We start from the raw sequence: 15112 nt of genomic DNA on the forward strand, positions 1-15112 counted from the left end.
GGTAGCTTGTATGGGAAGTCACTAACATAGTAGGACATCTTTAGAAGAGTCTGGAATTCAAAAGAAATGTTTAGATTGTTCTGTACCCATTTTAAACTTTACTGTAAAGTCATTAATTACAGTATATCTTTGCAGTTTTATTTCTTTAGTAGAACAGAAAAAAGTGAACAGTCAATGTCAATCTCCAAATGAAGAAGTGAACAGATTTCTAATAAAATATTGTAATATACATATTAAGAGAGTGAATTGTAAATTATATAAAATGTTGTTTTCATGTTTGTTTATTTAAATTGTGTAGAGAAAAACATGATTGTTTACTTTTTTATTTTGATTCAGCTGTAATTAACTATTCCCTACAGTTTTGCAATTTAGGAGATTTGTAACATATGCATCAATAATAATAAATAGGTGTACACATGTAATACATTCATAATGTAAAAATTAAAAATAATTAAAAGCAGATATACTACTAGAGTCGTGTAACTTATTTGAATAATCAAACATTTGCCAATTAAATGATGATGCTAATGGGAAATTTTAATGATATATGCTAAAGTTGATTAGTTGTGTGGTTAGACATGGTACAGTGACCAGAAACTGTCATCAAAATATTAAGGTTTCTATTGAATGTGTTTCCAGTCGAGGGAACAGATATGGATAATTTACAGATTCACTGTGAAATGTAACACATTTAGTTTGACATACAAACACATTTAGAAGCACTAATAGCCTTTGTTTCTGTGAATGGCTTCACAACTAATACCCAGAGAGGTATCATATTATCAGCCCTCCAGGGGAAGGCCAGTGGCATAGTTTCACACGTGTTAGACGTTATTTGTTCACCATTTAATATTTCCTTTGAAGAGCATTATGTGCAATTTTCTCCTTTATTGCTGCTTTTCTTGTTGTTGTTAATAAATGGAAGAATTGAAGACAAGTTTGTATAATTCTTCTCTTTTTGACCATGCCCATAATCCCAAATGGAGGTCTATAAAAGAAGCCCCATTCTTTCAGGAAATGTTTCAGTCGATGTACGTGATGTCATTTGATCGGGGAGAACCCGAAAGCTCTTTCATGCTTTGTCTTCAGGCTGTCTCCCTTGATTGGCCTTTAAAAATGTATTTCTTTGTCAGTGCTCTCTGTCCCCAAAGCGACATGGTCCTGAAATCACAAGGCTTGTTAGCGCACAGGATTCGTGAGGTGGCTGACAGGTAATGGATATGCTCCAAACACTAGAGGTCATGCCTTTCACCTGTCCCTAATCTGATCGGACGTTCAGGATTTTGTTTGTTGGTGCCACTTCATGAAAGCTGGTTCTAGAGAATTTTCACTAATTGTACAGAATATTTAGAACATAACTCTATGCAGTATAACTGTTTGTTCCCCCCTGAAGAATGATTCAGGATGCATGGATTTATTCTTTATTTTTCAATGCACATTTTGTACAGTCTCTTACAGTATTTTTATGTCATGGTAATACTTTTACTTCTATTGCAAATACTTTTGTTTTAAACAGATATGCAAAGCCCTATTAGAAATGTCAAAAACGAGCCTTGGCATTGGTCATTATACTATAAAACCATTTTGAACCAACAACAAACTCCAAACAGGAATTCTTCTATGGAATGTTTTTATTCAGCAAACGTTGGCATCATATAGGACTTGACACAGATGCCAATAACTATTTATAACATAGATGGGAAGGCATTGGTAGGGTTGTGTATTTTTCTAGTTGTAAAGTGTTACAAATTATAGATTGCATGGATTTTTTTCGGTTTGTTTTATTTTAAGAAAGTCTGTAATGTAATTTAGCAGCGGCATGGTGGCACAGTGGTTAGCACTCCTGGGACCTGATTCCAGCCTTGATTGTCTGCCTGTGTGGAGTTTATATATTCTCCCTGTGTCTTTGTGGGTTTTCTCTGGTTGCTCCGGTTTCCTCCCACATACCAAGGACATGCTGCTTAGGTTGATTGGCTATTCTAAATCGTGGTGTGTGTGTGTGTGTGTGCTATCTTGTAATGGACTGGCATCCCATTATGTACCATGCCTTGCACTCTGTGCCTGCCAGATTAGGCTCTGGCTCACCATGACCCTGTATTGGATAAATCGGTTATTGATGAATGAAGGAATGGTACACAATATATTACATACTGCAAGGCGACTTAGATTATTGTTTGGCAGACATCCAGTTTCAAATTCCTCTTTTGGTTAAAAACAAAACAAAACATCAGAACATCACTGATAAGGTATATTCATGGGGGAAGGCTGTCTGTGCTGAGCATTGATCCAATAGACAAGCTTGTTACCACTGTCTAAAAAAGGCCATACTAGGTTGCAAATCAGTAATCAGATGTCACTCGCCTCCAGGGTCTCACTCTGGTAGCCTCATGGGCATGCACTTTCTACTGCCCTTTTTCACCTGCAGCACTAAGGCATCTTCCACCAATGTGTGCATAGGTACTGTACTTTACTTCCATATTCAATATGATATTGCTAAGGGCAGTTATCTAATGGAGTAGGTGTGGTAATGTTCCAATGTACAGTCGTGCTTCTGATGTATAATCCAGCACCTATTACAAATCATGTTAAATCAAAGCGTATGTTTTGTTGTGTCTAAACATCGAAAGGAAAGCTCCTAAAATAACTGGATAAGGTAGCAGTAAACAGAGCCCCATTTAGCACACAACTCCATTACTATGAAAACTAGTGTAAATTACTTACCTTATACAAACAATTACACTTGACACGTCAATAAGTTGAACTGGCTCTAGTTTTCAGTATTTACGCTTCAGTATAATATGTTCTTATAAAGTGGTTTGTGATTTTATTTATAAACCGTACTATTTGATGTGTCAGTGCAATACCAATTGGAAATTGAACAGTTGGGTTAGTGGATAGTGCCATGGACACTGGCTGCTTTCAGTCTGAGTGCAGCCCATCTGTACTTTGTGAGAGAATTTCCCCCAGAAGTCATTGCGATGACTGAAATTTGATTTCAGTTGAATAATTGTAATGGTTTGTGGTTATGCATATTTTGTAATGCGATACAATAAAACGGTTACCACAGCAATAACAGACTAAATAAATAAACAGCATTTTACTTCATTTGAGTTTGTGATTGTGTGAGGGCTTACAAACTCAAAACAGTCCCATGAAACATAAATAACTATGATATTGTATCTTATCCGGCTTCTTTGTAACCTGGATTCACGGTTCAGCATCAAATAGGAAATAATAAAAGAGAGCAGAGTTTAAAGCAACAGCTTTAGTGAAAGAGGAGGCCATTTCACAGGGACAGCATATCTCTCTCGCTCCTCTACTACTACTTGTCTCAAGTCTAAAGCAAATCCAAATCTTCCTGTGGGAACCAGGGCAGATAAATGTAACTGACACCATTTCTAAAATCACAGTCTTGTGCATCTTTATGTGTTGTTATAGTGTACAAGTTAGATGCATAGCACTCTTCCAGATCGATGCTATCAGACGAGCAACTTTGAAAAATGTAACATTTTAAACTTACCCAATAAAGGTGAATGTCATCCTTAGGCATGTATGCTCTCTTCGTTAATTTGCATGTGTTGTCATAACATACTGGATAATGGAAAAAAAAATCAGAATTACCAGATTTTTCTTCTCCACAGCAAATATGATCAAGTCAGCCAAGTCTTAGTATTTAATGGTCTTACTCCTTGATATTAAATAATAGTTTCCATGGACAACATGAATTGTTTCTGTGCTCATGGCTGCGAGAGAAACAGTGAAGACAGTGGGGAGATTGTGCAATAAGCAAAAAAATAAATTGTAAACCAAACCAAATTATTCAACTTTGCACTGTGTAACTTTAAGTTCATTAGATAATTAATGTATTACCATAAATACACATCAGGCAAATAAATACATTAAACATTAAAATGACCAAATCCAGTGGAATTTACATAATTTATTTAGTGTACAAATTCCTCCTTGCCAGTCATTTAATCATTAGTAGAGTTATTCAGTAGTCTAAATACAAATTCTCACTTGATCTTCATATGTATTATTGGAGGACCCTTCCTATCTTTTAAGATATTTTTTTGTAAATTGAAGCATTTCAACATAAAACAACAGTGCTAATGAGGTACAGCAAAGGGAAAAATCCTCTCAGAAGGAAAATAGCTAGGTCTTATATTAACTAAACTCATGGTGCAATGCAGTGTCTTTAAATTGCTTTAATTTTCATCAGTACTCACAGCAATCACCATATGCCTTGAAACTGCTTTCTGTTAGAGCCTCTCCTTTTACTTTGATTAACAATCTAAATGTGGGCCCCAGAACTGTCAGGCAGGTAAGCAACTCTGTAATCAAAGCATGCAACATATTTACATACGTTTCATACATTTTCTAACTCATTAAGGTTTTGATTGAAAATATCCCACTAAATGTGGGGATTGTATGGGGAAGCTTGATTGTGAGAGGAATGTAAGGAAATGACAACTAAATTAACCCATTGTCTATTTAAAATACATTCTATGTCAATGATACATGTTGGCAGGTTATGCTATGTTGTTGTAAGAGCTTCCTTCCACTTAAAAAATACTGGGGGCAATTATGGAGTAGACGTAGGCCCACTTCCTTTTTCATAGAATGACTGTCAAACACATTTTAATCATAGCTAAACATTCAACAGATTATTACCAGTGTCATTAGTTGGAAGGGCAACAACTAATATATGTATATTATAATTATTTCTATATTAATTACATTTTGTCAAAACAATTGCTCTTGGTTCATTAGTAGCCTCAAATTGGTTTAAAATACATACAGTATGTATATCATAAAATGAGGACCACTTTCCAAATGTAATTATATCATGTTAATGAAGGTTGCGCTACATAGGGAGGTCAAGAGAGATGTGTCCTGCTATAATTTCCTCCAACTGTGTGAAGCTGCATTCTTGTCACCTGCATACTAATAAATCATTCTTTGATTGTTGTTTGGCCTAATTGTCATCAGAGACAGCAGGGTATGACAAAGACGTGGTTTATACTGTGTAAAAAAACAAACCAAAATACTATTTCTATCTCTTTTTGGGAAAATAAGAACATATTTAATGTAAAGCAGCACATGGGGGTAAATGGCATGGGGCTCAGGTTCGCGTCTCAGTCCTCTCACTCAAAAACATATTAACTGAAAAATAATACCTTAAAGCAGGGGTTCCCAAACTTTTTTGACCCAGGGACCCCTTTGCCGCCCAGATTTTGGCTGAGGACCCCCTAGCACCCCCTAACCAACCCCTTGTGGGTCGCGGTCCCCAGTTTGGGAACCTCTGCCTTGAAGAAATTGATTTTACAACGTCTTCATTTGTCATTGAAGCTCATCATTTAGAATTAATTGAATGCATTTAAAATAAATGAACAATACATGTAGAAACAAAATTGTGTTGGAAGTCTATTTTAAATGTCATCCATACTGTGGGCTTCCCTTAATTAGTTAATTGGCTACTGTTTTGTCTACCTCGAGTTGAGTTGTCTGATTGAATGACTTGAGAGTGCAGTACAATGCCTCTTGTATTGGCAATCAGGCAATCAGCCGCCTGAGGTAAGCACCTGTAGGTATATAAGGCCAAGGAAAATGTCAACAGTGAAATACATGACCAGCATTATGACTGAGGGTTGTTATTTATTTGTGGTTATTATATTTGTGTTGCTTGGTTTGTTATATGTAATTTCATTTCATGTTAAGTCATCAAGCATTTTCAGGCCTTTAATGCACCAGCATACTGTTTCCTTTATAATATCTTACTTGATAACATTTTATTTCACAGTCACTTTGATCTCTACATAGCCTTTTTGACACCTACAGTGTCTTTATATGTGTTGGGTATTCATTAGGTTTATATAAAAAAATGATAAAAAGCATAACAACTAGTTTCTGGTATGTGGCGGCAGTGTATGGGCTCCAATTAGCGCCATAAGTAACAAATTCAAAATTAAAAAATATTGTAAACAAATAATAAAGTTGAGAAAAAATGTATGTTGAGATCAAAAATAAAACAATCAAAAGCAAAATGTATAGAATTGTAAACAAAAATAATGATGTCAAAAGAATTGAAAGGAAATAATGTTAAAGGAGAGCACTGAAGTCTTTGGTTGCGATGCTGTAATCTTTGCTTTCGCCGCCAGTTTCTTTGCTTTCGTTTTTTTCTTTTACGAGTTTTGGCGCTGTTTTGTCATGAGGTGAGGGCGGGGGTTAGAGGGAGGCGTAGGTCATGGCTCTGCATTGGTCCACTAGGTTTGAGTGACGGTTCTTCCTAACCCAATCAGCCCTCTAAGCCCCACCCTCACGAAAAAACAGTGCCAAAACTCATAAACGAAAAAAGAAATCGAAAGCAAAGAAACTGGGGGCAAAAGCAAAGATTGAAGCATTGCAGCCACAGACAGGGACTGCAGTGCTCTTGCTTTAACATTATTTCCTTTCAATTTTTTATTTTTGCTTTTGATATAATTATTCATGTTTACAATTCTATACATTTTGCTTTCGATTGTTTTATTTTTGTTCTCAACATCAATTTTTTCTCAACTTTATTTGTTTTGTTTACAATATTTTTTTATTTAGAATTCGTTACTTATGACGTTAATTTGAGCCCATAGTAGTGCCAGTCTGGTATGTCCTTCTAGAAGAATAATTGAAGGATTACATGATTGTTACTTAAACTGGTGTAGCAACGTATGAGGATGTATTGCCATATTTTTCAGAACCCCTCCGTTTGCTCTTTCATACAAAACTATTTAGTCACAAGAATTTATGTATTGCAATATCTGAGAGTTGTATACATTGGTAAGTTGACATAAGATCCTTATTCATTTGAATTTGTGAATTTTGCTTTTAAGACTTAAACTAATGTTTGAAGTGATAAGAGACTGACAAAGATGTCTTGTATATAAAAGGATTCTTTTATTAAATTATTTTCTGCTTTCTTTGAATTCTATATTTGATAGTATTTGATATTTAAGTATTCACAGAAAAAAATATGTTACAATACATTTGATGTATTGACATTCATTGTATTCATTATCTTGTGTTTGTGAACAAGTTTAAACCATTTCATATAATTAATTAAGAACAAAACAAAACTCAAAAATTATGAATCTGAGTTCCATCGTGTTTTACTTTTAATGTCAGAGGCCACTTTCTACTGCATGTAAATACAACATGTAATAGGGTAAATGTGTGATGAGCTTGTTGGTCAGAAGTTTGATTTGGTCTACGCCTAAGTATGAAAAAGAATATGTATTATAAACATATTCGATGAACAGACAAGGTAACTGGTTACCTCAAAACCACTTGAGTGTTTTCTTCTACAGTTTATTAATAGCTGAGGTATTTGAGCCCACTTCACCCAATAAATAGGTCCATAACTAAAGCCAACAAACAAAAACAGCTTGAATTTAGACCTTGGCGTAGTAGTGTTTTCTCTGTTTAGAAGACTGAATGAATATGCAAGGCACAGTATAGTTATCAGTCACTTTCAATAACTGGTAATTGAATTCTGTGGGCATAACTGAATGTTGCATAAGCTGGCCTTGTCAGCATCGCTTGTTTAATTCCATGTGGCAGTATGGGGCTGCAACCTTATGTAGGCCATTGTAAGGTCACATACACTGTATAATTTTTTATGTATTCCGTACATTTGAACATCTCAAATTATGCATGTAGTTCTCAAAACAGCGCTCGCCATTGTAAGCTTCAAAACTGCTTGAAGCTTAGAGCAGTACCCTTTACTATACTAACGGTACTGAAACAAATTTTTTTGACAGGTACAATTTATGTTGCTTATCATTCGTTTGGAAATGTGACCTAAGCAAATTGCCTGTGTGACTGTCTCGTTTAATTGTGAGGCAGAGGTTTAAAGTTATATTATAAACTAGTAGGCTAATACTGGAACTATACAAATAAATACTTCACAAATGAAGTTGCGTGTGCACATGCGTGTGTGCATTCACGTGCGCATATAGACAGACAGATAGAGATATAAAAATCATGACTACATGGTATTGGACGCCAGTTCTTAAATTCCTATAAGGAGCATAGTTTACTCTGCAAATCTTTAAAACTGTAAAACTATCTCATCCTTTCTATATATATATATATATATATATATATATATATATAAAAATAATAAAAAAAAAACATGTAGATATGTTTCCTGGGTAACCTACCATTAATGACAACTGTGATTGATGACCTCAAAGACTATTATTACAGCAAATATAGGGTACATGCTTTTGAATTAACTCAAAACACAGACTGTATGAGTCTCAACATTTTTATGTATGCATTCCTTTGATTCATATTTTTGGATAAAACTGTAATAATTATTCATATTTATGATGCATTCTTGTGATGGTGAATATTGCATTTACTTGTAGCTGCACCTTAGAGACATCAGTCTGAGGAAAATAAGTATGAATGTTTTATGCTTGAATTAAAGGTAATACGAAGGGTGAACGAAATACAGCTTCTCGTGGTTCTCAGACAATGGGGATTCAAATCGGAGGGATCAAATTACTATATCTGCAGAGGATGTGTCACATTGACATTAATTTATTGAGAACTGCTTCTGTGATTGAACAAGATAAGGGCTTGGCTTGGCACAAGTGTTTTGGATGTTCAGAATCTAGGTCATTCCAACTGGCTTGAAAATGAATGTTGATTTTGGATTGCCAAATGAATGAGTGTCTCATCTTATCAAGAGCTTGTTCTCATTTAATGAAGATTGCAACATGATTAATTTGCTGCTGTTGTGTGTGTTCTGCTTGCAGCCATTACACTGGTAGGTAGAGGGGAGGGGGCGGAGACCAGACTTTGACCACATACCACCCCGCCCTGTGTCATGTATGACACAAACACACATACCCTGTTGTTGCCTGCACAAATCTTTTCCTAGCATACAATGCTGCAAGACTCCCAGCCCAGAATGTGGAGCTGTAGCATAGTCAAGGCATAGATCCCCGACAACTGTGCCCTCTGGCTTTCATAGTACAGTTGTAGTATACTTTGATAACATGCACGTTCCTATGCCAACACTGATCTTGACATTAAATAGAAACCTTGGATTGTTGCTTGAATTGGTGCTCTTGAGATCCAGAATGTGTTGAAAGTCTCTCTGTGTGTGTGAGAGTAATTTCTTGTTAATGTAGTCATTTTTCAGATGTGTCTCTTCTGAAACATTGGAAGATAAAGCTGGCATAACATCCCTTACACCTCAGAACTACAAATAAAAGAGATGTGGCTGGCAAATATACAGAAAAACTATATATTATCAGGATTAATTATGACCAAGCACCTCTCTTAAAAATATATTATTTCTCCCTTCATACATTAAGCACCTACAAGAAGATTAGTTTATATCCCAGAATTAGACTGCTGCCTGCTGAGCAGTAGACCGTATTCCAGCTTTATTATTCTGTTCTCTAGGTCAGGAAGCTATTCAACAGCATATATTCAAACTGATGCTTTTATAACATCCAGTACCCAGATTACTAAAGAAAGTCACTTACATATCCAGTATTTACTGCTTTTAGAGTGCTGGTCTAGCAAGTATAATTTGTTCATCTTGAGCTTTCCACAGATGTTATGCTTTCCCTGTACTGAATTTATTTTGATTTTATTGTGGTATATAGAGCATAAATGCATATAGTGTTTTCACGGATGACATTTATTAGGGATGGGTGATATGGTGGTATTCTAAATGTAACAGGCAACAAACAATATATCACGATTACAATGTATAACATTGTAGGTGTTGTCTTTTAACTGGACACCTTAAATCCTATGCAAAATGAACTTTAAATGTAAGTGCTGCAAGTTTGCGTGTTCTGCAGAGATGCTTGTCTGTAAGTTCCTTAATGTGTTCTTGAAATGTTCTTGTAATTAAGAACTAAAAAGGCAAAGGTTGCTGCTTATTCAGCTTTAAAAATAAGCATTTATTCCATCCACAAGGAATATAAAGTGAGAACATTCTGCTCAAATCATATAATCAGAGTGACTCTAGGTTTCTAACTGATTCAACAATGTGGCTTGAAAAACCATTCCAAGCATTATTTACTTATGTGAAAAAATAATATTAATCAATATCAGTTTTGAAACTGATGTCCCTGCACTCTGAATGTACCATATAACTCATGCTTTTCAGCCCTGGATTCAAATCTATATCTCCTGCATTGAAAGGTCTCTAAATAATCTCTATCCTTTTTATGACAGGGTGCCAAGGACCAGATACAGTACTGTAGATGTTGTCTTTGTATTGCACTGGAAAACCTAACCATACGCTCTCCGGGTTTCAAATCTTGAAATGAATAAAAAGGTTGTCAAATATATTCAATTTTTTTCTGTAGAGTTGCCCACATACATTCAAAATAGTCTTCGCAAAGACATATTTATTTCATTCAGGTCACAGAAAGTGTATAAGTATAATGTACTTTTTATGTAATGTATGTAATTTTATGTAATTTTAAAACAATTTAATCAGATTAAACCCTATCAGTCCCTGAAAAAACTGTATAGATTGTGGTGTCAATGCTTTTCTGATGACCGACTGTATGTTTACATTGTTTGTTTACATTGTGTTGTCATGTAAAGAAAAATAATAGTACCCAAGCTATACCAATGATCAATGACATGGAAGCTTGATAGGCTTGTACATGGTAAACATTAAACGGGGGAAATTAACATCCACTATGGATAGTGACACAAGAAAAATGGTAGATTATCTATTAGAAATCTGAAAATCTCGATCAATCTATATCTATATATGGTAGGGTAAACATCACTTGGTTAACAAACGCATACCTGACCCGTCTTAAGATATCTAGTTATTGTGGGTTCTAGTTGACAGCTATAGTTTATATATAATTTGGGTTAGAGGAATTTGGGTATTAACAACATGGACCTGTTAGTAAATCCAAAACTTGACTGTTTTTTCCAAACTAATTTTAAAATCAAACTCTACAGGATGTTTTTTATGGCACTGTCTTTGCTTTGATGATTGAGGAGATAGTCAGACTGTCTTTAATTAGGCAAATCACTATTGATGACTTCAGTATTACTAATCTAGCACAATATGTCTGGATGTTTGGAATGTTATTGTATTATTTTGATCCTAAAACACACATTGAAGAATTTGGAAATAATAGCATATTTGTTCTACCTTGCTTACTTTTGTCACTGTTCAATGAATGCATTTCATTTCTTCGTGGCAAATTTAACTGTGCAATTGTCAGGTTGGCAGCAGAAGGAGAGATTTATTTGATAGTCTGCACTGGAAAACAATGTTTGAAATTACTTATTGTAGGTTTGCTATCTTCAAGATATCTCAAGACATAAAAAAAATGTTCCCCAACATTTACTATTTCAAAAATTCTCACTGCTTTAGAGTCTGCCAGAAAATAATGGGAATTTGTGTTTTGTCTCCAGTTAGATAATGGAGCTACTGTATTTTATGCCGTGACATTCTGCTGAAAGAAGGTTCAAGGAGAACCAGAAAGGCTTCCTTTCAAAAGCAGCTTGCTTTACAGGATGTTCTTTGTTGCATCTCTTTGCTTGTCCTTCTAGGTAAACCAGAGTTATTTTTCATTCAAAAGTGAATAGAATCTAGTCTACAATTTCATATTTAATCACTCTGGTTGATTTATAGCACCACCTAGAGGAGGCTGTAAAGAAAATAGGGTGTTCTAGAGAATATAATAGCCTTACTGTTTTGCCAAGTATTCAGTTGTCGTTGCCAAGCAAGGGCATTCAACTTTGTTGACCTCCTTAATCCAATTACACTGGCTTGGTCGAACCCATTTCTAACATTCCACACAGTCAGTAGGTCAAGGTTGTTTGTCTTCAAGGTTTTAATTTTGAAGTTCTGTTGAGGTTAGGTATGTGTATACCTATGTGTATACATACATACAAACATACATACACACAGACAACAATCACACAATAAACCTGTTTGCATCCATTTCACTTCCCTTGTCAAACATTATACAATATTTCAAGAGTTTTAAAATAGATGCCATTGATGCCATTAAAGGGCAGTTTCCTTGCTTGGCCATCCTTTCAGAATGATTTACACTGTCATCACTGTGCTATGCCATATTTTTCTTGTCTATAGTAACATTTGTACTATTTGTTTTCCTCAATATTTAGTTTCTTCTCAGTATACAACAGGTATTACAATTAGGAGATACTGTAACTGTGACAGATACCCATTGTGAAATGTCTGAGAACTTCAGATCAGTTGCTAAATTTAGACCAGTCAGTGGCATTAGATCACAGAAAATCATTCTTTAGTCAAACAAAATACGTCAAAACAATTTGCAAGAACTCATGACATTTTAAGAATGGGCCTTTTTGAACATTAATTTGTACTACATTAGGGGATTTTTGACATGGGTGAGTTATGTAAGGTTACGTATTTTAAATATGAAGTATTGAAAGAGTCCATGAGTAGTTGCAGAGAATATTTATTAGAAAGGGAATTACTTTTCAATGGACGTATTGGGTTATTATTTATCATACACATTTCACAATCAACGACAGTGGTGCTGTTCTTGGTTTCATCTTTAACATACCCGTAACACGAGGAATTATTGGACAATAAATATTGCATTACTTATGTTGCATCATATTGATGGACTTGTTGTGAGGCATGTTGTCTGCTTCTTGGTGTTGTGACCTTATTAATATGAAATCAATTTCATGTGATGACATGACGCACCCTCTGTGATTCTCTAAAGAAATTAGACTCTGGAAAAGAACAGCATGTCTTGTGCCACACTGAACTGTGATTGACCCAATCTCTCTTTATCTTCATAGAGGCCATTTTCTTAGCCTTTTCATTTTACTACAGTCATTTTCTTTAAATTATGCAGAATTATAATGATTTTCATCAAATCTTAGTATAATTTGTTATGTTTATTTATTCTGAAGATTTACACATGCATTTGAAGTGGAACATAGTACAGCAGTGAATATGTATTGAGAGCTGCCTGCAATAGTTGTTTTTCCCATTTTTGATAGTGTAGATTTTTCTTCCACATTATTTGTAGTCTCCTTTCTTATTTATAAAAACTTGTTTGTGAGATTATGAGAGAGGAAATTATATCAATAAATGACAATTATGTTTTTCTAATAATACTGAGGAACAGATACATGTTTTTCTATTGAGATACTCCAGTATTTTAACTTGTTTGAATTGTTTTATGGATGGAAGTTGTACAAATTAGTGTGCTCAGTGGATATCAAATTAGCTAACATCATGATAAACCCTGTATGATGTGTCTGTGATAATATTGAAACTGCATTTATCCTTTTTTGTAGATTAAGATCCCTCAAAGCACATGTCAAAACATGAATTTCCAGTTGAAGTTTCTTTACAATGTCTTTCAAGTTAAAGAGGCGTGTTATTCTTAAGTATACAGTGGGGGAAAAAAGTATTTGATCCCCTGCTGATTTTGTACGTTTGCCCACTGACAAAGAAATGATCAGTCTATAATTTTAATGGTACGTGTATTTTAACAGTGAGAGACAGAACAACAAAAACAACCAGAAAAACGCATTTCAAAAAAGTTATAAATTGATTTGCATGTTAATGAGGGAAATAAGTATTTGACCCCTTCGACTTAGTACTTGGTGGCAAAACCCTTGTTGGCAATCACAGAGGTCAGACGTTTCTTGTAGTTGGCCACCAGGTTTGCACACATCTCAGGAGGGATTTTGTCCCACTCCTCTTTGCAGATCCTCTCCAAGTCATTAAGGTTTCGAGGCTGACGTTTGGCAACTCGAACCTTCAGCTCCCTCCACAGATTTTCTATGGGATTAAGGTCTGGAGACTGGCTAGGCCACTCCAGGACCTAAATGTACTTCTTCTTGAGCCACTCCTTTGTTGCCTTGGCTGTGTGTTTTGGGTCATTGTCATGCTGGAATACCCATCCACGACCCATTTTCAATGCCCTGGCTGAGGGAAGGAGGTTCTCACGCAAGATTTCACAGTACATGGCCCCGTCCATCGTCCCTTTGATGCGGTGCAGTTGTCCTGTCCCCTTTAGCAGAAAAACACCCCCAAAGCATAATGTTTCCACCTCCATGTTTGACGGTGGGGATGGTGTTCTTGGGGTCATTCCTCCTCCTCCAAACACAGCGAGTTGAGTTGATGCCAAAGAGCTCGATTTTGGTCTCATCTGACCACAACACTTTCACCCAGTTCTCCTCTGAATCATTCAGATGTTCATTGGCAAACTTCAGACGGGCCTGTACATGTGCTTTCTTGAGCAGGGGGACCTTGCGGGCGCTGCAGGATTTCAGTCCTTCACGGCGTAGTGTGTTACCAATTGTTTTCTTGTTGACTATGGTCCCAGCTGCCTTGAGATCATTAATAAGATCCTCCCGTGTAGTTCTGGGCTGATGCCTCACCGTTCTCATGATCATTGAAACTCCACGAGGTGAGATCTTGCATGGAGCCCCAGACCAAGGGAGACTGACAGTTATTTTGTGTTTCTTCCATTTGCGAATTATCGCACCAACTGTTGTCACCTTCTCACCAAGCTGCTTGGCGATGGTCTTGTAGCCCATTCCAGCCTTGTGTAGGTCTACAATCTTGTCCCTGACATCCTTGGACAGCTCTTTGGTCTTGGCCATGGTGGAGAGTTTGGAATCTGATTGATTGATTGCTTCTGTGGACAGGTGTCTTTTATACAGGTAACGAGCTGAGATTAGGAGCACTCCCTTTAAGAGAATGCTCCTACTCAGCTCATTACCTGTATAAAAGACACCTGGGAGCCAGAAATCTTGCTGATTGATAGGGGATCAAATACTTATTTCACTCATTAACATGCAAATCAATTTATAACTTTTTTGAAAAAAAAACTGTACAATGTGCTTTCCTTTTGTCCCATAGCTAATATTTTACGTTGGGAAGATCTCTAGAGGGTGAGATATAAGGAGTTCACAGCAAGGGAGAAGTTAGGAGGATATAGCATTTTGAATCCCTTAGGCAGTATGCCTTAATGACTATCCTGTGATTTCAAATAATTATGTCTCCAGTAGTTCTCTCTCTCTGGTTAGTTTTCCTTTGTCTTTTATTAAT

General features: G+C 35.8%; 1 protein-coding gene across 2 annotated transcripts in view; it reads left to right on the forward strand.

Annotated features, from left to right (window-relative positions):
• Positions 1 to 15112, forward strand: part of sorcs2 (sortilin-related VPS10 domain containing receptor 2) — a 262530-nt gene that overhangs the window by 196855 nt on the left and 50563 nt on the right. The window lies entirely within an intron of this gene.

The sequence above is a fragment of the Amia ocellicauda genome, chromosome 13, assembly GCF_036373705.1.
Source record: "Amia ocellicauda isolate fAmiCal2 chromosome 13, fAmiCal2.hap1, whole genome shotgun sequence".
NCBI lineage: Eukaryota > Metazoa > Chordata > Actinopteri > Amiiformes > Amiidae > Amia > Amia ocellicauda.